Source organism: Arvicanthis niloticus, chromosome 1 (genome assembly GCF_011762505.2).
Source record: "Arvicanthis niloticus isolate mArvNil1 chromosome 1, mArvNil1.pat.X, whole genome shotgun sequence".
In the NCBI taxonomy this organism is placed as follows: domain Eukaryota; kingdom Metazoa; phylum Chordata; class Mammalia; order Rodentia; family Muridae; genus Arvicanthis; species Arvicanthis niloticus.
In genome coordinates this window covers 3226819-3234902 of record NC_047658.1, presented here as the reverse complement: position 1 = coordinate 3234902, position 8084 = coordinate 3226819, and positions in this window count along the sequence as shown.

Here is an 8084-nt window from a genome sequence, read left to right as displayed (position 1 = left end):
ATTGAGGAGCACTCCCTCGGCATGCAGGAGGCCCTAAGCTCTATCCCAACCCCATCCAAAACAAAAACAGAAAAACAAGTTCCTGAAGAGACAGACATGGTGGTTCACAACTATAATCCCAGCACTCCGGAATCGCAGACGGGACAATCCCAAATTCAAGGCCAGCCTAGGCTATGTAGCAAGACTATCAACAACAAATGATACAAGCTCTCAGATACGTGAGTTTTGTAGAAGTTGTGTGGCCTGTTTTCTATCATGGTGGTGTGTGGTTTTACTTCTAGTACCTTCTGTTGGTTATACCTCAAATTTCACAGATCCGAGGAAGAAACAAAGGCCCCGATTTTTCATCTTTCCATTCTTCCTTCCTTGCTTTCTTGTGTGCTAGGATAGAACCTGAGGTCTCTGGCCTGCCAATCAAGCACTCTGTCATTGAGGCACTGCCCCAACCTCTCACTGGGGAGAGGAGGGAGGAATAGAGATTCTAGGCAGGGGCTCTACCTCTGAGCCACGCCCCCAGCCCCTCACTGGGGGATTCTAGGCAGGGGCTCTACCACTGAGCCACGCCCCCGCCCCTCACTGGGGGATTCTAGGCAGGGGCTCTACCACTGAGCCATGCCCCCAGCCCCTCACTGGGGGATTCTAGGCAGGGGCTCTGCCACTGAGCCACGCCCCCAGTCCCTCACTGGGGGATCCTAGGCAGGGGCCCTACCATTGAGCCATGCCCCCAGTCCCTCACTGGGGGATCCTAGACAGGGGCTCTACCACAGAGCCACGCCCCCAGCCCCTCACTGGGGGATTCTAGACACTCTATTGAGCCAAGGCTCCACTACCCACTTCCTCATGCCGGGAACGTCAAGATCTGATTATAGACGGTCTTGTGGGGTGAGAAATTGTTTCTGCCATCTTTAGAAAATAGGATCTGCTCCAGCTGCCGTGAGTGGAGAGCCTAGCCAAGGCTGGCCTCCTCTGCAGCACTCATTCCTAATTCACATGTCTGGCATGGCTTTCCCAGCTTAGATCACCTTGGCTCCCAGTGGCAGAACAACAAACACCTGCCACTGTCCATTTCCATAGAGGGCGTGGAGCTTCCAGCCGTGAGGGACTGCCCGAAGACAGGAATGGGGCAGGTGGCAAGCAAGTGACGCCTGACAGCATCCAGCACAGCGCTGGTGAAAGAACTTGGCACCAAATCTGTCCAGCTGGATTGGCTCCCTGGAAGACACAGGGGAAGGACAGCACAGACTCCAGAGGTTGTCTCTGACTCAGTGCGCGATGCCCCCGTATTAATGTTAATAGTGTATTTGTAAAAGTCATCATTAAAGGCTATGCATGATGGTACATGCCTTTAATGTCAGCACTTGGGAGGCAGAGGCAGGCAAATCTCGTGAGTTCAAGGCCAGCCTGGTCTACAGAGCTAGTTCCTGGACAACCAGGTCACACAGAGAAATCTTGTCTTAAAACATCAACAACAAAAAAGCATTATTGACTACCCCTGTGAACACCTTATTTTTAAAATAAGTTCTTGTGTAGCTCCCCATGGCCTTGAATCTACCACGTAGCCAAAGGTGACCGAAGTCCTGATCCTTCTGTCTCCACCATCCAAGTGCTAAGGTTACAGGTGTGTGCCACCATGCGCAGCTCTCGTCTTCGTGTGTGTGTGTGTGTGTGTGATATTGGGGGGTGTGAGTGAGTGTGATGCATTGGGGGGGTGAGATGTATTGGATATGTGCAAGAGAGAGATTGAGGTATGTATGTATGTGTAAAAAGTGTGTGGTGTCTTGGGGTATGTGGAGGTGTGGGTGAGAAATGTATTGTCTCTTTTTGTTTGTTTGTTTGTTTTTCGAGACAGGGTTTCTCTGTGTAGCCCTGGCTGTCCTGGAACTCACTCTGTAGACCAGGCTGGCCTCGAACTCAGAAATCCACCTGCCTCTGCCTCCCAAGTGCTGGGATTAAAGGCGTGCACCACCACCGCCCGGCCCAAGAGAGATGTATTGTCTCTGTGTGTGATGTATTAGTGTGTGTGTTTGTGTGATGTACTATGTGTGTGTGATGTGTTGGTGTGTGTGATGTTTTGTGTATGTGTATGATGTATTGGTGTTATGTGTATGGGATATGCGTATGACGTATTACTGTGTGTGTAATGTATTGCAGTGTGTGTGTGATTATATTGGTGTGTGTGCACACATGTGTGGAGGCTAAAAGCTTAGCTTGAGTATCTTCCTTAGTCATGCTCTAGTCTTGTTGCCCAACATGCCCTGGCCATCCTCCTGCCTCTGCAGTTGTGTAGCAGTTTCCCCAAAGCTAAAGCATTCTATCTTAGAGGAATTCACAAATCTCAGGGAGTCCCTGAAACTGACAAACTGCATCTGACCACCACCCCCCACCCGTCCTTATATGACCACGAGGAGGAGACGAGATGGCTTTCAGATTCTTCAAGCTGCCTGCAGGCTGTGCAATGACCACCAGGGTCTCACTCAGGCTGGGGTGGGCTTTGGTGATGAAACAGTCTTTGAGCCATCCCTGCACCTGTAAGTGACCCTGATTGTTCACTTTGGTCTGTCATGGGTTCTCTGTCAGGGATAGGTAGACCCTTTTACACGTCTCCCCAGGAATAATGTCAAGCACACTCTGCAGTGCTAGGGTTACAGATGCATGCTGCCCGCCCCAGCTTTCATGTGGGTGGGCACAGGGGATCCAAACTCAGATCCTTAATCTTGTTCAGCAAGAACCGACTGAACAATCTCCCCCTAGTCCATCTTGTTTAATTATAACTCAGACCAGCCTGGAACTTACTGTGGTTTTTATGACTTTGTTTGTTATTGTTTGAGACAGAGTCCTGCTGTGTGCTCCTCTTTGCTGGCCTAGAGCTATTTAGACAAAGCTGACTTTGAACATTTGGTGATTCTCCAGTCTCTGCCTCCACTTGTAAAGTGCTGTTGCACACTCACACAAACACACTCAACACCCATACTCTAAACACATGCATAAACATTCAACACATATATATACATTCACACACATTCACACACACATGTACACACACACATGTACACACACACATGTACACACACATGGTACATATATATGTGTGCATGCAGACACTTCTGCTCATAAATAAAAATAATTAAATCCAAGAAAGCGAGAGTGAGAAAGTGAGAGAGAGAGAGAGAGAGAGAGAGAGGAAGAGAGAGACAGGGAGGGAGGGAGAAAGAGAGAGAGAGACACAGAGAGACACAGAGAGAGAGAGAGAGAGAGAGAGAGAGAGAGAGAGAGAGAGAGAGAGATATTAAGCCGGGCGGTGGTGGCGCATGCCTTTAATCCCAGCGCTTGAGAGGCAGAGGCAGGTGGATTTCTGAGTTCGAGGCCAACCTGGTCTACAGAGTGAGTTCCAGGACAGCCAGGACTACACAGAGAAACCTTGTCTCGAAAAAAAACAAAGAGAGAGAGAGAGAGAGAGAGAGAGAGAGAGAGAGAGAGAGAGAAGCCAACCTAGGTTACAGAGTGAGATTCTACCTCAAAAGAAAATAGAAAAAAACTGGGTGGATGGGTGATTTTGTGGATAAAACCCTTGGCATGCAAGCCTGAGGCATGAGTTCATATCCCCAGGATCCTCAAAGAGCCAGATGGGCAGCTAGTATCTGTGATCCATGGGGAGAGGGGATGGAGAGGTCCCAGAAGCACGCAGGCCAGATCACCTCTTGTGCACAGTGACAAAGTATGTCTCAGACAAGGTGGAAGGAGAGGATTGGCACGCAAGGTCTTCATCTCAGACTGTCTGACCACCACACTTGATACCATGTGCACAGTGTGCACACACACACACACACACACACACAACCATAACAACAGCAATTATAATAATAGCCAGGTGATGACCCACACACCTTTAATCCCAACATTCAGAGAGGCAGGAGAATCTCTGTAAATTCAACCCAGCCTGTTCTATGGAGCGAACTTCTGGCCATCCAAGGCTACGTAGTAGTAAGACCATCTCAAAATGATGATGATGATGATGATGATGATGATGATGATGATTAACACCTTAATTAAGCCAGGCAATTGTGGCACACTCCTTTAATCCCAGCACTTGGGAGGCAGTAGCAGACAGATCCGAATTCAAGGCCAGCCTGGTCTACAGAACAGGTTCCAGGACAGTCAGGGCTACACAGAGAACCCCTGTCTCAGAAAGCCAGCCCTCTCCCAAAAACACAAATTAAAATATAGCCAGACCCAGAAACAGTGGCATGCATCTATAATCCCAACACTTGAGAGAAGATGGAAGGAAAATTAGTTTGTGGTTATCCTCAGCTACACAGCATTCTAAGCCAGCCTGGGCCATATAAGACCCTGCCTTAAAACAGCAACACATTCTGGTAAGGAGTGATTGTGTTTACAGTGACTCAGCTCTCAGGAGATGTACATGAACAAAGTATGGGGCTGGAGAGATGGCTGTGGGTGTCTGAGTGACAGTGGCCCTGTAGGCTCATAGCTCATGAATGCTTAATCACCAGGGACTGGAACTGCTTGAGAAGGACTAGGAGGTGTGGCCTTGTGGGAGGAAGTGTGTCACTGGGCATGGACTTTGAGGTGTCAGAAGCCTCCTCTGTCTCTCTGTCTCTATCTCTTTGTCTCTCTGTCTCTCTCTGTCTCTCTCTGTCTCTCTCTGCCTGAGGATGTAGCTCAGGTACTGTTCTAGAACCATGCATGCTGCCATGCTCCCCGCCGTGATGCCAGGGGACTAAAACTCTGACAATGTAAATAAGCACCCTATTTCTTTTTTAACAGTTTGTGTAGGCTTAGATTTTTTTAAACCTACTTTTCATAAGGGTTCTCAAACACTTTGACCCCGCTCCTAGCCCACTGTCCAAAGGTAGGGAAGAAAAGATGGTACATAGGACAAGAGAGTGTAGACCTGCTTAGAAGTAGTTCTCCATCATCAGGATTCTGGCAGTCCAGTTGAATAGTGTCAGGATAACAAATGTGAATCAGCAGCCATGGCATGATCCAGCAGAAACCACCAGGCCTCCACCAAATCAGCACAAGTCAGCAGCATCGACCAGGACCATTCGGGATGACAGGAGGGGTTCTCTGTCGTGCCTCTTTCGATGAAGTGAAGACAATGAAGATGAAGCCTCAAGACCACGAAGTGTGCCAAGGCTAGCTATGTAAGCCCACCATCACTATCCGCATGTCCTATTTATACTCTCTCCAAACATCATGTGTCCTCCCATGGGTCTTTCCTCAGAAAAACACTACATGAGTCTGTATCACCTAACACATCCAGAAACTTCCACTTAAAGTTTGCCTTGGTCATGGTGCCTCTTCACAGCAATACAACAGTGACTATGACCATGGCTCAGCGGTTAAGACACTTGTTGCTCTTTCAGAGGACCCGAGGTCAATTCCCATCAGCTGCATGGAGTGGCGCACAGCATGTATTCACACAAATAAGTGATCATTATGAAGTCCATGGAGAGGTGCACACGGCTAAGTAGCAGTTTCTCTACCTTTTAGTTGAAGGGTCAGTGAGATAGAGTGGTGTGTCACACAGCACAGACCCCGTGTGTGACAGTGGCTCCTAAAATCATATGGCCTAATGATACTCAGGAGGATCATGTTGCCTAGCAACGCCCTTATCTGACCGGATGCCCATTGTTAAGTGGCATGTGACTGCTGATCGCTCTGTACAAGTGAGACAACAGGACGGAGTTAGAATATGACTTAATTCAGTACACAAATATTTATTTATCTCCCAAGTCAGGCACTGTTTTAACACTAGTGGGCCAGTGTGACCCTTGTAGTGTTGTTGTCCCCTTGGGGCATAGATTCTGTGCCAGACAATACAAGGCAAACAGAATTTATCCCCCTATGACAAAGGGGACAGGGCGGAAAAACGTGGGGCAGCTGGGGGAGCAGGAGCTGGTGTCTGAAGCTCTCTAACGAGGCAAGCCTCAGGAGAGATTAAAAGTGAAGGAGGAGGAAGCCAGTCAGTAAAAAGATGCCCTGGCAGAGAGAATAGGAAGTGCAAAGGTCCTGGGGTTGATTGGAACAGCACGTCATCAGAGAGTCCAGGGTAATAAAAAAAAAATGGTGCTTGAGAGAGAGATGGGAAGGAAAGTGGGGTCAGGGAAGGAAAGGACTTAGATCCAGAACCTCTCAAACCACAGAGAGAACATTGGCTTTTACTCTCAGTGAGATGGAGCCATGGGCGTATTCTGACCAGAACAGTGGCCTGAGCTGACTCACATCTTCACAGGATTCTTCTGGCTGTTTTGTAGGACCTAATTGTAGGGGACAAGGGGAGGTGACATTGTGATACTAGTTTCTACAAGTCCAGGGCTGATGTCTTTGGTCTGTGCATTTGCCGTGTGGCCCTCTTCCTTCACCCAGCACCAAGGCCTGTTGACTCTTCATTTGTGTGTGTGTGTGTGTGTGTGTGTGTGTGTGTGTGTGTGTGTGTGTGTGTGTGTGTTTTCAAGACAGGGTTTCTCTGTGTAGCCCTGACTGTCCTTGAACTCACTCTGTAGACCAGGCTGGCCTAGAACTCACAGATCTGCCTGCCTCTGCCTCTGCCTCCAGAGTGCTGGGATTAAAGGCGCCCCTATGCCCAGCTACCTGCTGACTTTATAAAGGTGCAGAGGAGGCAGCTGGTGCCAGTCTCCAGACCCAGTAATCAGACCCACAGGCCCGAGAGAGAGCAGGAGAGTTCCAGAGAACACCTGGGCCCTGTATAAGAAAGCCCTCTGGGGAGGATAGACGGCGCGCTGTGATGGCTACTCTGGTTTGGGTTGTTTTAAAAGTTCTATTTTGTTTTTACTATTTCTGTCTAAAGGTCTATTTTCTTTTATATGCACAAGTCTTTGCCTATGTGTTTGTGCATTCACCATGTGCTTGCCTGGTGCTCACAGAAGCCAGAGAAGGCATCAAATCCCCTGGAAACGGAGTTGCAGGGTATTGTGAGCCACCTGATGGGACCTGGGTACCGGGTTCTGAACTTGGGTCCTCTGCAAGAGCCACAAGTGCCCTGAGCAGCCTAGCTGGCTCTCCAGCCCTTTCTCTGTTTTTGAGCCAGGACCTCATGTAGCACAGCTGTTCTCTATCTCCTTTTGTTTGGTTGGGGTTTTTTGTTTGTTTGTTTTGATTTTTTTTTTTTTTTTTTTTTTGAGACAATGTCTCACTATGTAGACTTGGCTGACCTGGAACTTGCTCTGTAGTCCAGGCTGGTCTTGAGCACAGAGACCCACCTGCCCCTGCCTCCCTCCCTAGTGCTAGGATTAAAGGAGACCACCACCACAGCCAGGTGCCCTAAAACTCAACAATAGCCGAAGGTGACTGAATTTCTGATCCTCCTGCCTCCACCTCTCCCGTGCTGGGATAGCCAGTATGTGCTGTGATATCTGGTTAGCAGGGTGCTGGGTTCTGATCTCCCGGACTCCACTTTTTGAGTGTCAGGTGTTCCTTCAACCCTCCTCTGTCTGTTGAATACCTCCCTGCAAATCTCTGAACCTTCAAGTCAGCCTTGCACACCCTAAGATACATTTGTCTCCTCTGGAGTGGACCACTATACCCAGTTAGCTATTGGTGGCATTTTCGTGTGAGCCTCTGAGCCTTTGAGGACACACCTGGCAACCCTTTCTTGCCTGCTGTGGGATGGGATTGGGTTGTGCTACAGCCTGGACCTTCACAGTGGCTGGGAGTCACACAGGGGAGATAGATGTATCCCAGGATGTGCAGGGCTTACACAGGGGTCCAGAGATTTACAGGGTTGTGACAGGAGAGGGTTGAAGAAAGACTTCCTGAAGAGGGGAAGAAGGAGCCCCATGCAAAGGTCACTTTTCCTGGTTTCACAATTACTTCCTGTGACGGTTTCACAATTACTTCCTGTGACAGGGAATGCTAAAACAGCTTTGAGAGCCCTGCCAATACCTACAACATAAGCCTTTCCTCAAGGGCTGACCGGGTACAGCTTGATCACCCTCAGACTGGCAAGAGACTGGAGCGGAAGGACCCTCTCTCAGCATGACCCACAGTGATGCCACCCCCTATCCATACCAGTACACCAGGCTAGTTTCTACCCTCTGAAC